The sequence below is a fragment of the Talpa occidentalis genome, unplaced genomic scaffold (assembly GCF_014898055.3).
Source record: "Talpa occidentalis isolate TD23 unplaced genomic scaffold, MPIMG_talOcc4v2.1 talOcc4.6, whole genome shotgun sequence".
NCBI classification, from domain to species: domain Eukaryota; kingdom Metazoa; phylum Chordata; class Mammalia; order Eulipotyphla; family Talpidae; genus Talpa; species Talpa occidentalis.
In genome coordinates, this window is record NW_023604972.1 from 85,306,093 (window position 1) to 85,330,660 (window position 24,568).

General features: G+C 38.5%; 1 protein-coding gene across 1 annotated transcript in view; it reads left to right on the top strand.

Annotated features, from left to right (window-relative positions):
* MAST4 (microtubule associated serine/threonine kinase family member 4) overlaps positions 1 to 24,568 on the top strand; it is a 552,565-nt gene that overhangs the window by 219,577 nt on the left and 308,420 nt on the right.

Here is a 24,568-nt window from a genome sequence, read left to right on the forward strand (position 1 = left end):
CCTTAATCTCTAGGCATTTTTCATCACTTTCTGAATAATTTCATAAATATCTCTGTTTCAGAACCTCATAAGATATTAGTGTGTGCCAGGGGTATGTTCTCACACACACACACACACACACACACACACACACACTAGCACACTTAATTCTAGAGCTCATACAGGGGTGGCCATCCTAGAGAGGCATCACTGTCAGTGTCTACTCCTACCTTAGTCTATATGTTAATATGAAATACAGGAGTTAGCTAATTATTAGTTCATGGTCCCACTGTTAGCCATGTATCATTTAGAGATGAAGGAACATAATCGAAAAAAAATATATTGGAGCTATTTCCAATTGTCAGGTCTTCATAAGTGTTCTCATATGAAAAAAATGAAGTTGTATTACCCAGTTTTATTAGAAATGCTATATTTTGTTGGATCCGTGTGTTCGCAAAGTAGAGAATATTTTCCTGCCATTGATTGATGCTGGGGCATTTATGAGGATAGTCTGCTATATTTCATATGTATATGAGGGTGTCATTGTTAAAATGTTCAAAAGAAAATTATGTATGTGATTTATATTTTATTATTTTCTCCTAGGATGTAATTTTTTCAATACCATGATTCCTGTCATAGTGTCAGTAGTGATTTGATGGCTAATATGCCAGAAATAATTAGATAAAAAAAGGTGATGCAAACGTCAAGACAATAGAGCTTTCTTGTGAAAAGTCTTACATGAAATCATGCATGTTACATTGTAGAAATCACCAATTGCATACATTTAAAAAGTCTCCAGGATAACTGGCAGGATGGAAAATGGAGCTAAATGCAGGAGCGTGGGATGCAGCATATTTCATGGGCATATGCTTGCTACTGACCCCACCTGCAATTTTTACTACATGAAATGTGTTTAGAGAATGCTACTCTTTGGATAATTTTAGACTTTGGTGTATTGTCAGTGGGAAGGTGTTAGGTCCTCTTTGTTCTTTTGAGTGAGAAAAATTCCTTCTTTCCCTAGAAAGTGGCCTATCCTTTGTTTCAGTCTCCTTCCTGATGGTTTTAAAATTTGTTCTTTGGGACAAAAGGACATACAGTGCACACTGCTATTTTATTTCTTTTACTTTTGTTGACTTTAGATATTAGAACTCAATTCTAAATTTCAAATGACTATTCTAAAATATAGGGCAAGGTAATCCATGGTTTCAGTGTTTATTCCTGAGTATATGTCCTGGGACTTAATAGAATGGAACCTGTTGCAGGTGTCTTTTCTCCTCTCGAGTACTGAGATGTTTGGAATACTGGTGATAGATACCTGGTTCACTTATATGTTACATTAATAAATAAGTAATGTTGTAATATCACAGTGTTAGTATCGGGAATGATGATGAGTATTCTCAGAGCTAACATGAATACTGTAGTGGCTATTCGGGATTTAGAGCTGGAGACAGGTGATGGGTCGGGGCCGCTGAGAAGCTCAGTTCAGTCCTCGGCCTCCCACCTGTTCCTGGGCAGCATGATGAAGTCTGGAAGTCAGGACGTTACAATAGCTTGAGTTAGTGAAGCAAATACTCAGGCGGATGATAAAAGCCCAGAGGAACAGGAGGAGAGTTTGGAGACTCGACTGTCAGGCCAGTAGAGGGCGACCAGGTGTCCAGAGGGAGGTACTGGCAGAGCTTTGACCTTTTGCCAGTGGGACCGGTTACCCAATTTCTCAGCAGGTGGCCTCTTCCTTTTTCTCACCTTTCTGATCCTAATCCCCCAGCCCTATCTTTACTTTATGCAAGAGAAACTAAAGTTCAAGGAAGTTAAGGGACTTGCCTCAGGCCAGCAGATTTCTCACAGGCAGAGCCTGAACAGGAAGTGACTCTCAGTCTGTCTTCCTTCTAAGGCTGTTAAAGAATCATGACTTCAGAAAATGAAAGAAGTCAGGGTTGGAATTTCCCCCTCTTTCTTCATAGCCCTGCTCAGAACAGGGTGAGCAACACTGCCCTGAGTCATTTAGACTAAAAGGAAAAAGTGGTGTAAGGAGTACCTTCAATGGCAAATTCCAGAAACGGCGGAGTCTTAGACTAAAAAAGAACTGCGCAGAGCCCACAGGTGATAGGGGTGTGTATCACGCCTGGCATGACCACTGAAAGGGTGCCCTGGGTTTTGTGGAATCCAGGTGCACATAAGTAAGGGCGATAAGGAACTGTAATTATGAAGCCAGAAGAGTGATTATTCAAACTCAGTGTGGAGACCCTGGAGCCCTACAGACATTTAAGAATGTCTCTGGCCAGCCCTCCTCCCCAACCTGCTGTTGCTCAGGGTCTTTCTAGCTTCTACCCTAATGCAGTTGAACCCCTGCTCCTTTTCTCTCACAGAACTCATACAATGGAATCTGGAATTCCAATGCTCTTTTTGGTAGGTTCTGACCACTGACAGCTTACAATGTGTTCATTTTTCCCTTAGGAGCTAAAAAAAATGTGACACTTGACATATGTTCATTTCACCTTGAAAGTATTTTTTCCTCCTTTAAATTCCAAGTGGCAGTAGGGCACTTAGGGACCCAGACTCAGAACTCAGCCTGTCCAGTTGGGTATCCCAGTTTTGTCTTTCCTTTGCTGTGTAATCTCAGGAAGTTACTTAACCTTTCTGAGTCTGTTTGTTTCTCTGTAAATATGGGGGTAATATTTGAACTTAATTCATAGGGCTGTTGGGAGATGATTTGACTAATGTGTTTAGAGCAGTGATTGTCATATGTAATCAAGAAATGTTGGCTATTAATAGTTAGAAGTAATGAAAGGGGAAATAAAATGCAAAAATTAAGAAGGAATTTAAATATAAACACTGAAAATTATGTTTTGAACAAATATCACAGTTCCATTTGCCTCTGGCATTTGGGGTTTTCATTACTACTCAGATTGACACAGGGGTATGATTATATTCACAATAATGGATACTTAAATGTACTTTTGCCAATGACATTTCTCCTTTGTAACATTTTATAACCTTTCACATTACCTTTTAAAAATAAAATTCCCTGGCATTTATCTTGTCAGTGGAAAAGGTACTGAATGAATGAATGGATTGATGGAGAGATTTATCCACTTGGCTGTATTGACATATATCATTAATGAACATTGATAGAGACATATAACACTATGATCTCTTGCCAAGAAATGTTGGGTAGGTTATGATGTTTAGTGTGTTTTGGGGTGATTTGTCTACCTTGCTGTGTAGTGATCACTGCCACACTCACACACAAGAGAACCAGAGCAGACTGTCCCACCCCACACTGTGGTGATGGGAGTAGGGATCACATTCCCAGTGCCCATACACCTCCGATGTTGGGGTGAGAGACAAGGTAACAGCAGTGCTCTTGCATGCTTCTCCCACTGCTGATGTGCAGGTAGAACCCCCTCTCTCTGCCACCAGGAACAGACCTTCTTGCTCCCCTCTGCCATCAGCAGCCTTGGCTTCTGAGCAGCACTTCAGGAGCCAAAGACTGGGAGTGGATTAGACCTGTGGAAGAAGTGGACAAGGTTAAATTTGGAAATTTCTCACATCTGCACTTTAAAAAAAACGCTTTGCAATTTTCCTCACAGCAGGTCCTCAATGAACATTCAGTTGCTCCAGAGAGGGTTCAGTCAAAGGGATGTTTACTTTGGGGTAACCAGTGTGAAAGTAATGAAGAGAGGTAACTTGTTTCTAAGTTTTTGAAAAATGTCTGCCCAGTAAATCAGGTGACAAGCCTGTATCCTCTGACCAGTGTGGGTAGTGACCACAGAACTTTCCCTTACCCCTTGGTGAAAATGTGTGCAACCAAATGTTTCTCACCCTTCCTTGATTTTTTTCCCAGTTGGAATTTGGAATTGTTTGTGTTTCTGTGGGTCATTTAGTGTAATAATTAATAAAATTTAAATTTGACCTTTATCACAGTGCTCATGGATTTTGAGTACTCTCTGAAGTAAATTACTCCTACAAGAGTGTGCATGTGGTTTATCCATACAAATAAATTAAAAAAAAATTAAGTACTGTGAATTTCCTGGCTTCAGATTATAATGTCAAAGCTTACCATATTTTATTTGACTATACGTGTAAAAGCAGTACGCTTTGAGGATGGTACTTTGTGAGTTGACTCACAATATTGTGAACATATTCCAGGAAGGTATAAAATCTCAGGAAAATGAGTTTATTAATGGAAATTAGGCTAGATCCTAATTACTACCTGTGAATAGTGTCATCTGAAGTTTTTATTGCATTTTAACACATGGCTTATCTTGATGAGAAAATATATAGCAAAGGGTAAATGTAGCAATTTTCCTTTTACTATTCCCTCTGCTAAGCCATTATTGCTTGATGTTATTTTTCAGCAGCCTTTCATTTTTGTCCCAAATGTTTTTGCCTCTGGCTGGTTTTATTTCTTTAAAATGTATGTGTATCACTTCTCAAAGTGATACATTTTGACAGGTAATCGATATTTTTTTCATACTAGATTTGAGGGTGCAATGGTCATAATCCTCATCATAGACTTAGTTAATGGTTGAATACTAACCTGGATTTTTATCTCAAAATATTCCTTTGTGATGAATCATACGTTTCACCTTTAGCCAAATTTCTTTTTATCAATCCCATCCCCCAAACAAGATTAGCTGCCAAGTGACTAAGATACATACAGCCCACTTATCTGGGATACGCATCATCTGACTTTTGTCAGTGTGTCCTCAAAATGTTTTCTGATAGCACTTCCAACTAGCTTACTGGATTGGTCACAGAAAAGATACTTGTGTGCTCTAGTTGTTTCTGTTGTTGTCATTCCTGGCAATCTATAATTTTTATTTCTAGGGAAAAAGACTTACCTTTTCTTCTCTCTAGTGAGAGCTGGGTGCCCTCCATGAAACCTCCCTCACTCCCCGCCCTTTTTCTAGAAGGACCAGCTCGGTGAGGACCACAGTCCTGAGCATAAGTGTGTCTAAGGACACCATGCTTGGCTTTTGCTTTTAAAAGTTCAGCTTCTTGGGTCAAGAATTTTTTCTAAAGTAACGCCTTCCTTTTGCCAGTGTGGACAGTTAACAAGGATACTCTAACTTGGCAGGTGTGTCCTGACCTGTTGCCCAGGCACTTTGTCTAAGGTGATACTGGAATTTGAGGGAACTGCTTGCAGGCTTGTCTTTCAGGGAGTGCAGCTTGAGGGAGAAAGGGCAACGACAGTTATTATTATTATTATTTTTGTTTGTTTTCGTCTGAGAATAAGATCTTCCTTTTGCAGGAAAACCTTAAAGTAGAGGTGTAGAAACAATACTAGCTTCTCAGATCACCACAGAAAGCAGATTGCTCTCTCTCTTCTTTGCAGTTTTTTGACTTTTTTTTTTTGTTCTTCAATTTAAACAAAACTGTGTAGTTTTGAAAAATCTTTTAAAAGTTGTACTAGAATTTGTGGGTGTGTTTGGTGTGAGTTTCCACAAGTTTTGTGCTGCTTCTTTGTTTTTAGAGATGGCATCAGTCCTCAGCACAGGAGGGGGAACTAAAAACTCTCGGAGCTTTTCTTCCTTATGTGGCATCAGATGAGTGCACGTAAGTGGAAAAACTCCCTGAACGCCCTTCCCTGCGAAAGCCTCAGCTAGTGGTGGCAGTCTTGACAAGGTCTCTCTTTGTATGTCTGGAGATGTATGCAAAGACCGTTTGGGAACATAAAATGCAATGGTTAGATTGCATTTGGTTAGATTCATAAATCCCTCCGCTGTTTTTAATGACATAATCTAATCAATTGATAGCAAGCCTAATAGTGTGTTGACAGCCAGAAAAAGACAGAAAGCTAGTGGAATAGCAGGTGAACAGATAAGGAAACACTGGACACTTCCTTCTCTGCCCCCCATTTAGAAACCACCTGATACCTGGCTTAGGTAATATGAAGGAATTACTGGTTTTTAATTAAAATGTTTGCTGGAGAAAGAGACTTTGTGTGTTGGAGAGAGTAAAGGAGGAGGTGGTTCTCAGACAAGTGGCAGCTAGTCCTAGGATCTGCATCTCAGAACCCAACTATTCTCTCAATTTCAGTATCTTTTGAATAGAAATCAAGGGGGAATAATTTATTATAAACTGGTCGTATTGTATTTTGTTACTCTTGTGCCAGGCCAGTAATGAAAACTTAATATTCATCTCTTGGTTGCTTCGAATTGAAATAAGATGAGGAAGAGCAGAGTAAACAAGCTGAAACAGACTGTGAAATTGCACATGATGGGAATCTTTTTTTTTTTTTAAAGCTGCTTATAGACTATAAATAGGTTAATATTCCAAGTAATGATGGCTCAAAGAATTTTTTTTTTCTTTTTACATTTTGGTCAGGTGTCAACAGATCTAAGTTATTATCATGAGGGAAATTAAAATCTCAAATGTTTCTATCTTTGGGCTAGGAATTGACTGGCGAGGGAGGTATTTATGTAAATGAACTGGCTTTCATGCTGGGAGGTGTGAAGTGTTCCCCTGTGACTGGAGAGCAGTCTTTGCAGCCCTTCCTTTTCGGATTTTCAGGCAGTGTGTGTATTCTGCTACATTTTTCCTTTGATGCCTCCGGAAAAGATGAGCACCAGGCAAGGTGGTGCTGCTTGGCTGGCCAGCTGTGCCCTAGTTTTTCACCGTCCCAATCAGCGGCTGCCTTTTACAGAGGTGTCTGTCATCGCTGATTTACTTAGCCACTTTGACCTTATAGTTGCTTCAGAAGGGACTCGACCCGCAGCCACTGCCGAAAGCCATTTACTGGTCATCTGGAATGCCAGGGCCAGCATTTTGGAGGAGGAAAGACAGGGATCCCACGGCTTCCTGTGTAATAGCAGGAGCCTCCTCTGCCTGGATAAATGCATTAGGTGTCTGAGCCCACTTGCTGCGCTCTCCCACCGAACTGCAAGCATCCGTGATCTCCGAAGTTGCTGGAGTGAATAACTAAACGGGACCAGCTGACTCTGGGCTCCAATCAGCTAGAGCGTGATGTAAGTGTTTAGCAGCTGCCGGCTCTGAATTAGCGTGCTGAAGTATAGAGGTAGTACAGCATGGCTAGACTGTTGTGAGAGGCTCAGAGAAAGCAGAGAGGGAGATGGATGAGTCCAGCATTCTAAGACGAAGAGGGCTCCAGGTAGGAGATCCTTCTGTTCTTGAAACATAGCATTGTCAGTGGCCAGCCATTGAGGATTTCAAAGTTCCCTTGTCATTCCTTTGCTGGGCACAGATATGTGCACAGTTCTTAGTCTCCACTTGGCAATGCGATATGCCGACTCTCGAGTTCCAGGGTTCAGTGACACTTCCCAGGGTTCAATGAGAAAGATTATCAGAAACAATAGAGATGACTTCTAGTTTGATACTTTGTCGGTTGTTTGTTTTGCTGCTGGTTGTACGAGAATAGTTAAATCGTGGCTGGCAGTGACAGCTGATGAGCTGATTTGGCATTCTGTCAAGTGTCTGGGAAGTCTGTCGAGGGGAGCAACTCCGTTCAGTTCTGAGAACACAGGACTCAGTTTTGTGTGGGGATCAACCTGCGTGCGGCAGCAGCATCTGCCTCATTGCCTTGCAGATGTGTGCAGCTGCTGAGAGTTTTCCTCCTGTCAGTAAGATGAAAGTTTCTGCTGGCAGCTTAATCAAAGTTCACTGTAATTTGTTTATGTTGCGATGAGGAAAGATATGTATCTTACTGCTTTGCTTTTGGTGCCCAAGTTTCTGTAATTAAATTACCCTGACTTCAGTGTACAAATGAATTCCAAGTTAAAACTTGGCAAATCGGAAAACTTAAAAAAAAAAACAAAAACAAAAAAAAAAAACATCTGCTTGGCAGCTTGTAAGTTTAAGGAAGCCAAAACATAAGTATGTTCAAAATTAGTATATTTAACTCCTTGATAACTCTTTTTCCTGTATATAAGTGATATTTTTCTTAGTAAAAAAAATCTCCTCTTTAGCCACTGTTAAACTTATTATTTCTGATTTTTTTTTAAAAAATGTGTGCTTGAGAATATAGAATGTATGGCTCACTTAGAAATGCTTCTAGATACTTCTTAATAATCTTTGACTCACAGCTGCTCTAGCTGTATACTTTTTATGTGCCAGTTGCTAATATTAATAATATTTGCATTATTCTAATAGTATGATATTATACATAAAATAAAGGATTATTTTCAGGCAAACAAAAGAAGGACTAAAAGTTGGGGTTAAATGTCATCTATTGTTCCAAACCTAAGTAAACAGACAGCCTCTTTAATGATTTTCAGTGTGGTCATTGTTTTGAATGTACAGTGTGGTTAGTCACTGCTGTGGATTTCCTTTTCTTTGTTTCATCACATCTATAAAGTTCTGTTAATGCACAGCTGTTTGTGTGGGTCCACGTCCTCTTTGGGGTCACTGGTTAAATACAGAAAGGCTCTTTGTTAAAAAGATAAACTCTTTTAAACTCCTAATGGCTCAGATTATTAATTAATGGATGGTAATTCTGTGGAGAGTTTTCTCTTTCCTTTAAATTCATTTAAAATCATTTTATATTTATTTTTGAGAAACTCCTTTTATGGTTATTTCTGTAACATACATTATCACAACTCCAGAGTTGAAACATGGTGCTTTTGAGAGGTATAGATTTCATAGACCTTTTTCATGTTAGAAATAAGGAAATCATGATTCTTTTTTTTTTTTTTAAATAATGGAGGTATTTTCTATCTAAAAGGCTTGTAACAAAACAAAGGAATCACTACTCCTCAATGTAGTCCTTGGAGTGGTAGATCTTCATTGCATTTAACATACTTTTACTACACCTGCCATAATCTACTGTATCATGGATAAAGAATGTCTGTTTTCTATTAAGAATGAAATAAAAGTCTTCATGCTGTGAGAAACAATAAAAAGTGTTTAAAAGTTGCCACTTCAGACTTACAACTTTACTTTGCTCGAAGAAAGCCTATTTTTCATCTACTCTTAATAAATCTGATATTTTTTTAAAGACATCACATACAGAGTAGCTATTTTAAGAAATTTCAATACAAGGAAACTTTTTACAAAACGCAAAATCTGAATATTTGTGCTACAAAAAAATGTCACTATAAAGTTCATCAGAATAACGCCACCTAGTGAATTTAAAAATTAAGTTAACTCATAAATGTATATGATGTGAAACATATCAATGTGCAAATCAGGTGTGCCAGTAGTAGTGAGGCTAGGTTGAAATACACATTTTATTGCTGATTCTAACCCTCTGTTACTGGGCATGCTTGAGCAATGTGTCTGTTTATTCTGTAAAATCCACATTACATAGGACTTTTGAGTGTTTCAGTAGGAAACAGGCATAACTGAGTTTAATTTGAAGACTACATATAAATACACTGGTACACAGTAGGTATACAGTAAGTAATGTTGAAAAGCAAGGGCAGATATATACTTTTTATACTATTTTATGTCATTTATAGTGAGATGAAATAGTTATATTTTTAGTTTGTGTTCATTGTTTGAATTTGTTTTTAAGCTACAAGAGTAATCAGTAAAGAAAGTAAGCATTTGTTACAGGGATCCTTCTGACAGGCTATGATTTTATAAAATAATAAGAGTCCGTTGGTCTGCCACACTTGAGTAGATGTGTAGCGTGTGCAGTCAGCCTGTTCTTTAAATAACTTAAAACTCATTGTCGAAAATCTGTACCACGCAGATACTCTGGTTCTTTAAAATTTAAGTTTATCCTAATGAAGTATGTATTTAATATAAAATAAGCATTTGCTTAGAACCTGGTTTTAGTATATCAGTATCTTTAGCCCTGAAAACATAGGCATCCTAGTTGTGTTTTTAAAATTTAAACTTTGAAAATTTTCTTTTAGTCAGAACCTGTCATTACTCAAGGCATGACTACCTCATAAAATGGCAACACAACTGAGCTGTTCATCTTCAGTGACTGCACTTTTCCTTCTTTTCTGTGGGCTGTATTAATATTTCCAGTAGTACTGATAGCACTTCAATCACTGCCTTTGAAAGGAGAATGAGAGAAAGCGGCCCCGATGGCTTCCACCTAGAATCTGGGAAACTTCAGATTGCATCTCAAAACATGGGAAATTCTGACGGATGGATGGGCTTGGGCAGACCTTGGACCTGGTGCAATTTAAATTTCTAGACAGGTCTAATTCGTCAAAGGATAACTGACTCCTTTCAGGCCTAATATCCCTCATACCTGGAACATATTTTTTAACTGTCAGTGAAATTAATTGTTTCAGTGATTTCCATTATGTTTCCCTTTTATTTGTTTTCAAGAAAGTGTCCCTATGACTGGTCCTTATGACTGGACACAAGGAGACAACCGGCATCATTGGCTGAAGGAGACACAAAGAAGCTGTGGTATCCCAGAGGGACCTGCTTTGGAGGCCTTCCTGCCATGCTTGGCTTTGATTGCACCATCTTCTGCTGGTGTCCCTCCTCCCCAGCTAAATGCTATCATTTCATTCCACTTCTCAGTGGCCACATGCAGTCAGAGTGTTAAAAAAAAATATTTTCTAAATATACTACATAATGTAGTAAAAAAGAACATCTAAATCTTTATAATTTAGACTCCTAGACTTGTGCTGTGCTTGTTTGCTTGCTTCTTTCTTCTGTACCTGACCTCATTCCCCAGCTGTATTTGAAACAACAAGTGCTACCATTTTTTACATTGGCCCTAGCTCTGGTTTTCATTGACCTTGGTCTGGGATCTAGTTTTGGAAAACCCAGAAGCTGGTAGACTCTTACCTTCCAACTCGGTAGCAAACTGCCTCTGTTTTGCGAAGGTTTTACAGGTCACTCAAGTCATAATGTCTCAATGTTTTTTGCAGGTCAACTTTAATGTGTTTTTGGATGTGTTTATACTTTACCTGAACTTTAATAGCAGGATCATTATGTGGGAGTATTGCTCTGTCCCTATTCATTTGAAGACTGGGTGATTATAGAGAAGTCTAGTTAGAGGGTTATAATAAAAACACTTGCAATAATGATAATTCCTCTAATTCCTCTTTGGAAATAGCTACTTTTTTCCTTCATAGCTTCCAGAAAGGCATAGAGACTTCTTTAGGACAAGAAGAATCAAGATAGCAGTTAGGGGTTAATTAGACAAGTTTCAGCCATGTCTGAGTGGTATTTATTATCCTTTGAAGGAATTCAAGTTCTGCCTGTGAGAAAGAGATAAAATCCTATAGTTTCACTTTCCTAATCCACAGGCAATAAGGATGAGTTGCCCCCAAAACCTTATATTCTGCCCAAATTTCTGATTTGTAGCAGAGGGAGAACACAAGGGACTATGGCGATGGTACACGGGTGACTTGGTGGTGAGAATTTTACAGGGACTACACCTGAGAGGAGAAAGCAAACATTGTACAAAAAATGAACAATGATGTAAAATATATATAAATGAGTAAATTATATTTTAAAAATTCTGTTTTTCAACCTAGGAATTGTTTTTCTTAGCAACTCTTTATAAAAAGCAGCGTAAAATGAACAGATTTTACTATTAGCTCCTCTTTTGCACCTTTTCATTCTCTCATATATCAGTAGTTATTAACAGACCAAAAAATTGGATGTGTTGCACCTCTGTATTGATATCAATGACACATCAACTCTGAGTCTTCCTGGTTCCCATCTTTGATTTCTGTCTCTCTTGCCCACTTTCAAAAAACTATCAATTCTACCACAGAAGTGTGTCCAGAGCCTAGGCCTGCCATCTTTTCTGAGTGCTGAAATTTCAGACCTCTGCCCATGCCCTTCTCTAATCCATTCTGCTTGTTAGCCCAGATCCCCTGGTTTAAAATCCCCAAGTATCTTTCCATTATCTACCACCTCAGGTTAAAGTAAAAACACACATGACTCCAATTAACCTATTTTAACTTCCTATTCTCATCTTCAACCTCTGCCTTCCACAACTGTACCTTCACCTCTTCAGACTTCTTGCATCCCCTTTATCTACAATGTCCTTTCCTTGTTTTACCCAAATTATTTCAGCTCATCAGAAACCAATGTAAATTCTAATTCTTTAATGAAAATTTCCACAATTACTGCATTCCATTATAAGCTTCATGTTAGCCATTGTCTGTTGTGTGTATTTAATCCTGTTGCACAATGCATTCTTTGAAAACTTTATTTTTTGAGAATCTAACATTGAAACTATGAACGCATTGAGGATTCATGGTTTTACAGTTGGAAATGTGTTCAGTGACAACAAAGAGCTCTGAAACTTAGTTAAATGAGGTGAATCAGGATTGAAGGAGATTTTAAATCTTTTGGTACAGTATCTGGCACATAGTATTTATTCAGTTAACCTTAATTCACTTCCTTCTGTATTGCTACAGACACTTGTATAGTGTGATTTTAAGTAATTAAATATGGGTATTGGGCAAGGTCCAGGCAATAAATCAATGGCGTGCATGAATTAGATTATCTGGGGAGAGTTTAATAAGAGGGATCATTTAAGAAATGTGGACAGGGTGTAGGGAGAGTTAAAGAGGTGGGCAGTACTAGAGACTTGGCAACAGGAATCCATTAAAGTCTCTAGGTCCAAAGGAGTCAGGGAGGGAATGGTTCCAGAACCCAAAGACAGACCGCAAAACTGGTATTACCTTAGGTAAAGGGATACAGCCTGCTCACGGAGACTGCCAAGAGGTGCCAAGGACACAGCTCAAGCTTATTTCCTTGAGTTTTCCTCAACTCCTGCTGATGCTGCTCACTCACAGAACCCAACCAGAAGCCAGAGGCAGAAGGAGCACACGAATATCTTCATGCAGGCAGACCACGCAGGGCTCAGTGAAAGGTGGAGAGTAGTAGACCTGGCTGAGCAATTGAAGTACACACAGCATGGTTGATGATGAACACTGTTGTACTGCACCTTGCTTGTAGCATTTTGCCTGCCAAAATCATTGTGCAGATTTCCTACTGCAAATCTTTGGAGCCTGAACTAAGTTAAAGCATTCGAACTGATTCAAGATGCCTTTTGTGGAAAGTCATGGCCCCCAACCATTTCCCACTCTTGTGTAATGATGTGTGTCCAATCAGGCTCTTAGTCCTCATGGGAAAATGTTAGTATCTCCCCTTCCGCTTTAATGTGTGAAGCACCTGGGTCTCCTTGGAATCAATAATGCAGAATACCTGCACTTCAGGTCCTGCAAGCAATCTCAGTTTTGAATTGCTCTGCTCTGCAGATCCTAGCTCAGAGAAGTGATGTGTGAGAAGAATATCCCGAGAGACCTCTTACCATTCATCTCCCGATTCCCTGAGGTCTGCCCTATAGCAGGTCCTATCACACTTAGACCGTCCATCTCTGCTCCCACAAAATCCCTTTACAGAATTACAACTTCACATTATGTCCTTGACTTTTATAGAGGGTTGCTAGAAGAAATGATTGTGGGAGAACATCTTTATACTTTTTGTTAAAACTCCCCTTGAAGCCCTTATCCATTACATTGTGCATTGTCTCTTCTATTAGGCCCACATGATAAATTAACTTAGAGTTCAGTGCTCAAAGTGTTTCCTTCTTCCTAGATGAAGTGATGTGCTTCTTTTAATCAGATAATGAGAGCTGCCTATGTCTTTCCACTTTTGTCTTAGCTGATCAGAACAGAGGTTCACAGTTTCAATAACTTTCTAGATAAAATTAGTCACAACTTCTTCACTGTTTAAGTTTTTAGTTATGTGGTCTTTCTGTTTCTCTTTTTAAAATCTTAAGTTGCCTGAGAAGATTTCTCAAAGTAGATAAGCCCTAAAAATGTAATAATCTTGCATTTAAAGCAGAGAAATTATTTAAAAGAAGACAAAAGGGGATTAAAAGATGAGCTTAATCAATAAACTAGATAAACTATAAAATTTGTGAATTACATGGACTTAAAAGATCAATATGCATGCAGCAACCAATCACTTTATTGTTGGCATTTAAGTCGAATGAAATAAAATAAGTGTTTGATTTTACTCGAAACTTAGATTTCAAATAAATTATGAGTTACAATAGAGGTGTTTTTTTTAAAGTATCTTAGAAATCATGTATCTGTCTTGGAAGCAACCAGAAGCATGGAGATTGGCAAATGATTTATGAGACATACTTGTTAGAAGACAATGTTGGCATTAAAATCAAGCTTTTGACAAATATTTAATAATATGGGGGAAAGCTGACAATAGTGTCAAGTACAAAAAAAGAACAGATCACTAAACCGTAGACTTCATATATATGCAATTCTGTAAAGTGTGTATGTGTGTGTGTGTGTGTGTGTGTGTGTGTGTGTGTGTGTGTGTGTGTGTAGGATAACCCTGTGGGAGGGAAGGAAAGAGCATGCTTGAGCTCTGGAATGCTTAGAGTGATCTTGCCTGTTAGCTCTATGATGTTGGTCAAGCTAGTGAATTCCTCGCCATAAATATACTTACTTGCAGAATCGTAAGATAAAATGGGGTATAGAAAGGCTACAAATATACACAATATCTATCATGTGTTAATAATCCATTTTCGTTTTCATTATTACAACTAAATGATAGGAAGAAGATGCACCATAATGTTATTTCCCATTATATCTTGATGGTGGAATCATAGAAATTATTTTCTTCAAACTATTGTATAGTAACGTATTACTTTTTTGATCAAATAGTGGCTTTAAAATTTTTATACTTCCTTGTCTAAGAAAAACTTTTGGTATTACTCATTGCCATCAATGAAAGTTCTTGAAGACTGTATTTTGTGCATGGATTTGGATTTGAGAAAGGTAAATTAGTTCTAAAGTGATGCTTGGTTTTCAAACCTTAGGGCCCTGGATCAACCAAGCTACCCTTTTTGAACCTCCTGGTTTCAGCCAAAGACCCCAGTGCAGTCCATATCCACTAAATTAGCATCTCTGTGGTGTGCAGCTCCTAGGGGACTATGTCTCCAGGGAACTGCAAGCCATGGAACATACCAGTTCTCTATCTCCACTGTATAGAGAGCTTAACCTATCACCCAACTAAGTTGGGGGCAATTATTACAATCATATGACAGAAGGCAGCCCTAGTCCCTTATCCCCAAAGGACACAGGATGCACTGGTAATATCTGGGTGCAGTTTTACATTTTTAAAATTGCTGCACATGTTCCTTGATACACAGCAGAAAGCCACCTTAAGGGCATGATAAGATAGTTGCTTTGCCACTTGAAGCATTTTCCTAGTGCTGGAGATAATGGAACCCTTATCATAGATACTTTTCAATATTGTGCATGCTTGGTTCTCAAAATATTTGCTGTGTTACTTAGATTGTGAATGTGAATGCTTTTAATTCGGACATTCAAGGACAGAATTCTATTCTTTACCTTTCTTTCTAGAAATGTTGAACAACAATAACAACAGCAACGGCAGCATATATTGAACATATTTGTTTCATGGAGGACTACCTATTCTGTATTAAATATACACAATTGCACTTTTATCCCAGGCTTTAGCAGTACAAAAACCAGTGGCATATGTTACTGACCTGTGAGGAGTTTAAATTATGGTGAAGAAAACAGACAGCAATTCTCCAACAGCAAGTGCTGAAGCCCATGTCAGCTAAAGTGCAAGGGCACTGTGATGGTGGCCAGCTGTGTTACAGGAGGCCAGAAAGGCTTTGTGGAGTGGGGATATTGCTAGCAGATGGTGAAGGATGAACAGGAGCTAATTAAGCAAGCAGGGTGTTGAAGGCAGAGAAACAGCAACATGTATGAAGGTGTGGTGGCCAGACAGGGTACACCCTTTTTAAGGAGATGCATATGGTGCACGTGACAGGCAGGAAGTGGTGAGCAGAGTTCCAGACACTGGGCTGTGTTGAGAGATTTGCATTTTATAGGAAGCCATGGACCAATTTTAAGCAAAGCATCAGAATATTTTACCAACTGTCAACTTTTCTGTCCACTATTAATAAAGAATGCCTAGGCAGACTGCAAGAATGATCAAGTAGGAAGTTAGAAGTGAGGGGTAAGATGCTGCTTCTGTACAAGGACCCTGCAACATAAGTCAGAATTAACAGGATTTGGTGACCTATTGAGAAGAGATGGGAAAGGAGGTGACTCCCTGGATTTGGGCATTATGACTAAGAAACAAATAAGAACAAGAATTAAAAATGATTTGGATAGTGAGAAGATGATTATTTGGTACTGTGCTCCTTGAATTTGATGGACCCATAGAAACCTTCCAGGTAGATATGTTACATAGTTGAATATTGGGGACCCTGAAGTCTTCCACTTTAAATAACTAATTGAACTGGACTGTCAATTAAGAGAGCATACAATTAAAATTTCTCCCATACTAATAGATTTCTGTTGGAATAATTTTCAAGAATGATCATACTATGTATTTTAACACTTATTTTGCAGGACTTGTTAAAATTGCATAGAGAGAAAAGTAGTTTTATAACAGTTGAGTGTCAAGCCTTGAAAATAATGTATCCAATTTTGAAGATAAGGATGTGTGATTTGTGTGTGTGTGTTTGCAAATTACTTCCAACTTTGACAACTTGCATACAAGTCTCGTTCCATTACAGTTTTGAAAAGACAAAATGAAACATCTCATACTAGAGTCTGTAATGGGAAAAGCAATTCATTCTTAAATGAAGATGATGAGGTTGGTACCATATTGCTTGAAACTGTGAGTGAATTTAAAACCTGAGTGAGATTACATCAAATTCAGCCAAGATTTTTGTTCCATTTGAGTGGAATATCTGTAATTGAAGATAGGGGGTTCAACAGAGAAAGACACATGACATTTGTACAATTGTATCAGTTTTCTGATACACTGTTTCCAATTTGTTTATGTGTGCACACACAGACTTCAAATGATAGTGATAAGAAAACAATAGCCCCCTCGGTTTGTTTGGCTTTTTTTTTTGGTAGGGTGTGTGTGTGTGTGTGTGTGTGTGTGTGTATATGCAACAAATGAGGATCTAAGCTTAACTTTATTAGCTGCAGCACTTTCTGACTTCTGTCTAGTAATTTAGTGTGTTGTGGACATGCAAATCCTCAGAAAAGTGCTAGGGAGTTAGAAGTAAAATGTATTATAACAGCCTCGATGTGATTGTAGAAACCATTAAATATTCTTAATGGATTTTTTAGGTTAGTGCTCAAAGTAAGATATCAGCTAAGTCTAGAAATATTTCATCTTACATGATTTTCACTATAATGATATTTTTCATAATGAGGTATTGATGATTTTATATTTTCTAATTGGCTGTTCTCTCAGTTGTAGCATTCTTGTGAGGGTGAAGATGGAATGATATCACTGATCTGACTAGTTGTACTTTTCTATTAAAACTTTATTCCACCTATAAAATGTTAAGCTTAAGACTCCTTTTCTGCTAATTTTTTAGCAATCTAACCAAGAGACATTATAGTGAATGCAAGCCAAATTTGGATAGTGTGATGAATTCAATTCTTAATTTTCCACTCCCCTGTAACAGAATTGTACATTCATCTTCTTGCCCAGGTCTCTTGGTCCCTTAGCCTCTTGATGGGTAGAGGTCCTCTCCTCTCCCTTCACACACATACTGGATTTTGATCTTTTGCTGTGTGATTTGCTCGGCCAGTGTACTGTGGTAAGGAGCAGTGTCATTGGCTTCTGCCAGACTTCATTTGAGTGTTGATCTAACACCTAATGAATTTATTACCTTGGGCATGCTGCTCTCTTTTAAAAATTAGTTTTGCCATCACTAAAATGGAAATGCTAAGTACATCCCAGGGTTGCTGAAAAAATGAGTATGATCTCTATTTGTGAAGTGCTTTGAACAGTGTCCAGCAGATTCTCTGATCATATTACCCAGGCATTGTGACCATTGGTACTGTATTTCTGGACATTTGAACTTTTCCTCTTCTGTTGCATCACGTGGCTTTGTCACACTAGAGCCGTGTGATTGGAAGAGGCTAAAATTTTACTGAAGCTTTGTTTCATTTTCTGTGAAATGAGGATGCTAACTTAGCTGGCAAGATCATTATAAGAACTACAGAAAAGACTGGCAAATATGTACGTGTCTTAGTTCAGGCTGTTAGTAGCAAAATAACATAGAAGGGGTGACTTAAAAGCACATGAATAATAGAATGTGCATGAATTTTGCATGCTTATTTATCTAGATGTCCTAGAGGTTGGGAAGTCCAAGTCAAGGGCCCAGCAGGTAAGAGCCACTCTCTCATATGGTGGAGACAGATGCCACGTTTCTTCCTCTTTTTATTTTTATTTATTTATTTTTTTAAGATTTATTTATTTATTTATATAAGCTCTGGGTACAGTCAGAAGCGTGGGAGGGTGAGAGAATTCACCAGAGCCAGAGTAGGGAGCAAAACAGGCAGAAGGACCGAAGTACATTGCTGAGAGGAGCAGCAGGCACGGCAGGAGAGGTCTGCGGGCCTCGCCCCGAGGCAGGGGATCGAACTGGCGCAGCAGAGGCTGCCAGCAGTTTCACAGCCCAGCACTCAACCGTTGCACCACCGGGGAGGCTCTCTTCCTCTTTTTATAAGGGCATTGGTTCGTCATGATGGCCCCACTTTCATGATCTGGAAGCACCCAATTATCTCATAGAAGTCCCACCACAAAATATAATAACAGGGCCTCCCCGGTGGCACAGCGGTTGAGCGCTGGGTTGCGAAGCTGCCCGCAGCCTCTGCAGCACCGGTTCGATCCCCTGCTGCTCTCTGGCCACCGGAGGAGGGTCCCACATGGCGCGCAGACCTCTCCTGCCACCCGCTGCTCCCCTCAGTAGTGTATTTCGGTCCTTCTGCCTGCTCTGCTCCTCGCTCTGGCTCTGGTGAATTCTCTCACCCTCCTGTGCTTCTGACTGTACCCAGTGCTTGTATAAATAAATAAATAAATCTTTAAAAATATATATATAATAACATTGGGGGGCTAGGGCTTCAACATATGAATTGAGAGCAGGAATATGCAGACATTTACTTCACAGCACTAATCACGACTAGGTCAGTGGGTACCTAGTAAAAGTATCTTTATTATTATATTCACTTATATTCCTCATTCCTTCACTTACTCATTTCTTAAAGCTCAGACGTCCATTTTCAATTTTTGAGTGACTATTATGAACCAAGCATAAAACATTACACTTTTGATTTACCTCTGGGTTTGTAATGTCCCATTTTTATTGAAAGGCAGAAAAATAAAAGAACAAAAGTGCCACAATTGGAAAGATATGAAATAGTGATAATGTCTTTGAAACATGTAATACTTGTGTATTTTATTTTTTTCCTTTTATGAGGCATTAAAAGGCAACTCCCTTGCAATATGGGAATTAATAAAGGGCAAAGAGTAGCTAATGTGAAGTCAATAAATGCTTTTGATAGGATGATTGAAAAATGCTAATTTGGAGAGATTTAGCATTATTAGTTTATATGGATTGGGGTGAAGTGAGGAATCACAGGGGTTTCATATTTATAGCATGTCTATATTAATTAGTCTAGCAGAGGTGACTTCTAAAATGTCTTTGTCTTAAGTGGACAAAAATTGCCATATTCACCTTTTCACCTGCTGGAAAAAGGCTTTGATGTGTTGGCTCTCAGTAGCCTTATTTTTGCCTATCCCTCTATTTTGTACAAATCTCATGTACTGCCTTGTCTGTTTTTTTTTCCACATGTGCGATCACAGGCTACATTAGCTTTTAGCCCCTGATAGTATGTTTTCTACCTAGAGTTTGTTCCATAGCAAACCTGTGTCTTCATCATACTTGCTTCTTTGAAATTATTTTGATCTGTATCAGCCGGAATGGGTTTTAAGATGCTGAATATTAACTTCTGCATGCCACTTTCTCTAGAAGCTAATTGACTGATTTGGGGTGGAGGCGAGATGAGAGTGTATACATTTGACCAATTTCACAGAGCTTACCTTGCAAGCTATTGAAATGCAAATACAGACACTTAGAGACTCCAAGAATTCACACATTCGGTTCTTTGTTTTCGTCTGAAAAATAAGCATTCAAAATTCATGCACATTCTATTATTCATGTGCTTTATATTTAGGCTCTGCTTGTATGTCTAGATAAATCTTATCACCATTATTTAAAATTTCATGAATGAAACTTTGCATCTCTAATGCCACACTAGCCTAGACAACTTTAACCAATTAACATAATTTGAAATGCAGCGCTTAAACGAGTTCTTCTGTGTCTGTGTGCATGCACTTACATATACACCTATGTCATTGCTTTATCTACAGTTATTTCTATTTAAAACTACTGTGTGTAAAATGGCTAAGAATTCAAAACCTCCTTATGTTTTGGCCCAGGAAAACCTGAATCTGTAGTATGTGGTGCTTATAAGGTTTCCATGTGATAGAGCCTTGATGTCAAAGCACTTTTTCTTTGTTTGATCACTGTCATGTTAGTGGTCCTGAAACAGGATGCTCTTCCTGTACTGTACATGCACCTGTATTTTCAAGGCAGCCCATCTACCACTTGTCATTTGTCAAGTACTTTAAAAGATACTGTGTGTCAGCAAGGCAATTCCTCTGTCACTTGATCTGCTTCATGCCATAGCCTTCCTGGAACAATTAATGCCTTCAAGAATCCCTTTTCTCCTAAGCTGTGGTCACTTCACTTAGAACAGAAGGAAGAGTCATTTCCCTAGCCAGATCCAAAACCTCCCCACCCTGCTTCCTGCCTTTTGCCTCTCGTGCTGGCACTAACATTTTCTGGTACAGTCTTCAATTTGTGAGACACTGACTTTACAGCATTTTTTTTTTTTTTTTGAAGGAAGAACACAACACTTCAGTGAAATCTTTGTGTCCTCCTAAGGAATTTTGGTGATGAGTTGAATTACACTTCCTTTCACTTTCTGGGAAATGGAAATGGGGTTTATCAGTGTTCTCTTTGCACTTTTGAAGGTTCTGTGATCTCCAAATAAGAATGTACTTGTTCTGGGAAAGTAACAGTTGTTCATGGGAATTCTGATAGAGAATTGAAGCAAGGTATACTATGCCTGTGCTTAGAGCAAAAGGGATGTGCACAGATTATTGTGCTTTGACTCGCTATGTCACTTTAATGAGTTATCTGACTTTTCAGCCTTTTATGCCTTGCTGGAAAGTGGTGGTGAGCAGGGGCTGCACCATTTCCTGCCTGCTCACACTAGGAGGGTGTCTTTCATTATAATAGTCCTTCCCGTCATTGTCAGATGCTTTCCTTAAGTCATTCCCAACTGAAAACTAGTGTGAAGTCTGGTATTCATCTTTCATGACTGGATCCAGTTACTCCTCTGTGTGTGAAGTCCCCACCCCAAACTTCTCCTGAGTTGTGGTCTGTGATCTTTTGAACCATCAGACCCGTATCTATTTACTATTCTTTCCTCTTTATTAAAAACAGTATTGCTTTGAATAGTATATGATTATTGATTTGAGGGTGCATCTCTGGATTTCGTATCTCTGCTGAAAACAGTGATTGACCACATTCTTCTAGTACCTTCTCCTCTAGCACCTTCACCACCTGCCATTAACTTGGAATCATTGGGAAGTGATTTAACTCTTCATTATTGAACTGATCTCACATGAACATTTTTCACTTACCCCATAGATATAGCCATTGTGTGTTTTCACTTTGTGCAAAGGTAGATATAAAAGGACAAATAAGATCTATTTTGTCATATTCTGGGTGTTTATCACTCAGTAGTGGAGAAAGTAGATGAGTAACTAGACAATTAAATGCAGAATTACGTTACAATGACAACCCTGTGCTCGCTGGCTGGTTGGCTGGATGAAGAGGATTGAATAGGGTAAGTGTATTGGCTGTTGTGGAAGCACATTATAGGGCACTTAATGCAGCAGTGGGGTTAGCTGAAGCATGACACCAGTGATGGAAATTGGCAGCTGATTTCTGTTCTGCTCATGTTAAATTTCAGGAAATTCAAGAGCGAAGTATCTAATAGACAAGAAAGAGATGTATAAGTTGGAGAGACAAGGGCAAAAATATCCTGGTGATAGAGATCTGACTGATTTTATCATAGGAGTGTTGACTGAATCTATGGGAATGGATGAAATCATCCAGTGACAGTGTGAGGCATGCATCCATCTGTTGTTGGGTGTGAAGGTTGTTTCTGTAAGTTGGCTATTAAAAATAATGCTGCAGTGAATATGGGGGGCTTTATATCCCTTTGAATTAGTGTTTTCATATTCTTGGGGTATGTTCTCATATTCTAGGAAAGGGGTTGGTGGATGGAACATCAATCAGCTATTAAAATGAAATCTTGCCATTTGCAATAATATGAATTATACTTGAGGGGATTATGCTAAAAAGGAGGAAGACAAATAACAGATGATTTCACTCATACATGGAATATAAAGACAAAGCAAAGGAGGATACAAAACTTAAATCAAGAAAAACCCTGCAAACCTGACTGCAGAACTGAGGCTACCAAAATGGGAGACAGAAGGGTTTGGAAGCAGATGGCGAGGAGTGGGGAATGGACTATGGTGAGATTATCAATGTTTTGGTGGTGTGATAACTTTTGTAGAGGTGTGAATCTCTACCTCTAAAACATCTACAATGCTATAAATCATTATTAATTTAATAAATTAAAAAAAGGAAAAGCATGTCAGCGGTGGAAAAAAAATAAGACCTGGAAAATAACCCTAATCCACTAGGGTCACTCATCTTTAGGAACACTTCACTAAGGACCTAATTAATTTAAAAAAGAAAGAGCTTTATCCATTCAGCAGTATTTATTTGTTCCTATGCTGTGCTAGGACTTCAATATTGTTCTTAGAATAGCCATGGTCATGATCATAAAGGTAACGTTTATGGAAGTTCTCAGTAGCAGGCATTATTATAAGTCAGCTCAAATATATATATACATATATATATATATATATATATATAAATTAATTAAAAAAAAAAGAATTCCCTGACACAGGTACTGCTATCCTCAGTTTTCAGAAGCAAACACTGGGGAGTTAACTTAACCTTTAACCTCCCTGTATCTCAAAGTTTGTACAGTTGGTAAGTGGTAGAGCCTGGCTTCAAACATAGACCTAGGTTCAAATCCAGAAAGTTTGACCCAAGCTCTTAATGTTTTTAGGATTTTTTTTTTTTTTTTTTTTTTTTTTTTGCTTCTCTGGAGGGGCAGGGCAGCAAGTTGACACAGCTGATAATTATCTGCTATGACAACTGCAGAAGTTGTACTGAGGATAACATGGAAGCCTAGCAATGAATGTGGGAGGGTGTCTTTGTAGCAGTTAAGCTGGGTAATTAAGTCCCACTCCTTCATGCTTCTCTAATAGCCTTGAGGAACCAAACCTATTTATAAGTATAGGCTTATATGACAGTTCTGGATATTTTATCCATAGATGGCAATGTGAAGTAATATCCACTGTCCTCAGAGTCATGAGTCCTAGTCTAAGGAAGGGGCCCTACTGATAGTTTGTTTCTAGAGATTAATGACTTGGGTCCTTGAGATAATAGAGCAAATCCATTATTGTTAATTACAAGTGATGTGATTCTATCAGAAGAGGTATATCCAGCTTTAAGATCCTTGGAGCATACCCTTGATGCCTGGAAAGATTTCATTAATTAGTTGGTCTATAAGGCGCTATCCTGGTAAATAGGGAGAAGTGAATAAGGTAAAAAGATGAAAGATTTTCAATTTTGCTTGATAGTGAAGATAATTTTACCTTTTGGAAGATTGAATGAAAGACTTGCAAGTGGCTCAGGGAGATAAAAGATGTCTAGGAATAGTTATTACAGAAAGTAATTTTGACTTGCAACCTGTAACTTTGTATGACATAGCCACATCGAGGTCGTACTGAGTTACAAGAAGAGAAGTACTCTAAGGCTGAACCTCCTTGGTATCTGTTCCCCCCTTGCTCCGTCCTAGGTGTCCTTGGTTTGCATTCAATTTTGGAAAAACTTGCTTGAGTCCAGATCTAAGGGAGGATGTGGTATAGACTGGACTGATAAGCATATACTGTCCCAGGGACCACAGTCATTACTGGGATGGCAGCAAACTAGGCAGTCTAGGAGAGTGAACTTGTGTATGTTTATTGGGAAAACTCTTTCTTGCTCATCATTAATTAGGAAATAGCCTCAGTAGTAACTTAAAATTATTTTGGGTATACAAAGAGAGTTTTCTATAGGGAGATGGCAATGCTGTGAAAGTTGGCCTAGGAGATGCAAAGAAACCAGCCCTTAAATATGTAAGGCTGCTTATCTGAAGCAAAACCTCTCATTAGGCTTTTCACTTACACCAGTGGGTAAATACTTTTTTATTGTTTAAGCTGCTTTGAATTGGATATTTTGTTACTTGTAGGAAAAAGCATCCCCATTGTTTTGTGGTTTTTATTTATTTTTTGCTTAAGATAGCTACATTTCCAAAGTAATTTGGTGCACTGCCCTCCCCAATAACTTGTGTTTCTTTTCTATAAAGATAAGTCTTCTTTGGTTATTTTTATAGTGTAAATGTTTTAATACATGAATAATTTGTTTATGATGAAGTTACAGGAAGCACAAAAACACAATACTTCAGGAATGAGCATTGATTTCAGTGACATTTACAATGCAAATAATAAAATATTTTCTTCTTTGGAGGATTAGTATGTTTCTGCTCTTTCTCTGCTAATCTCTTAAAAGCAGGCAGATATTTTGGTTGGCAAGTAAAGATTTATTAGGTATGACTTC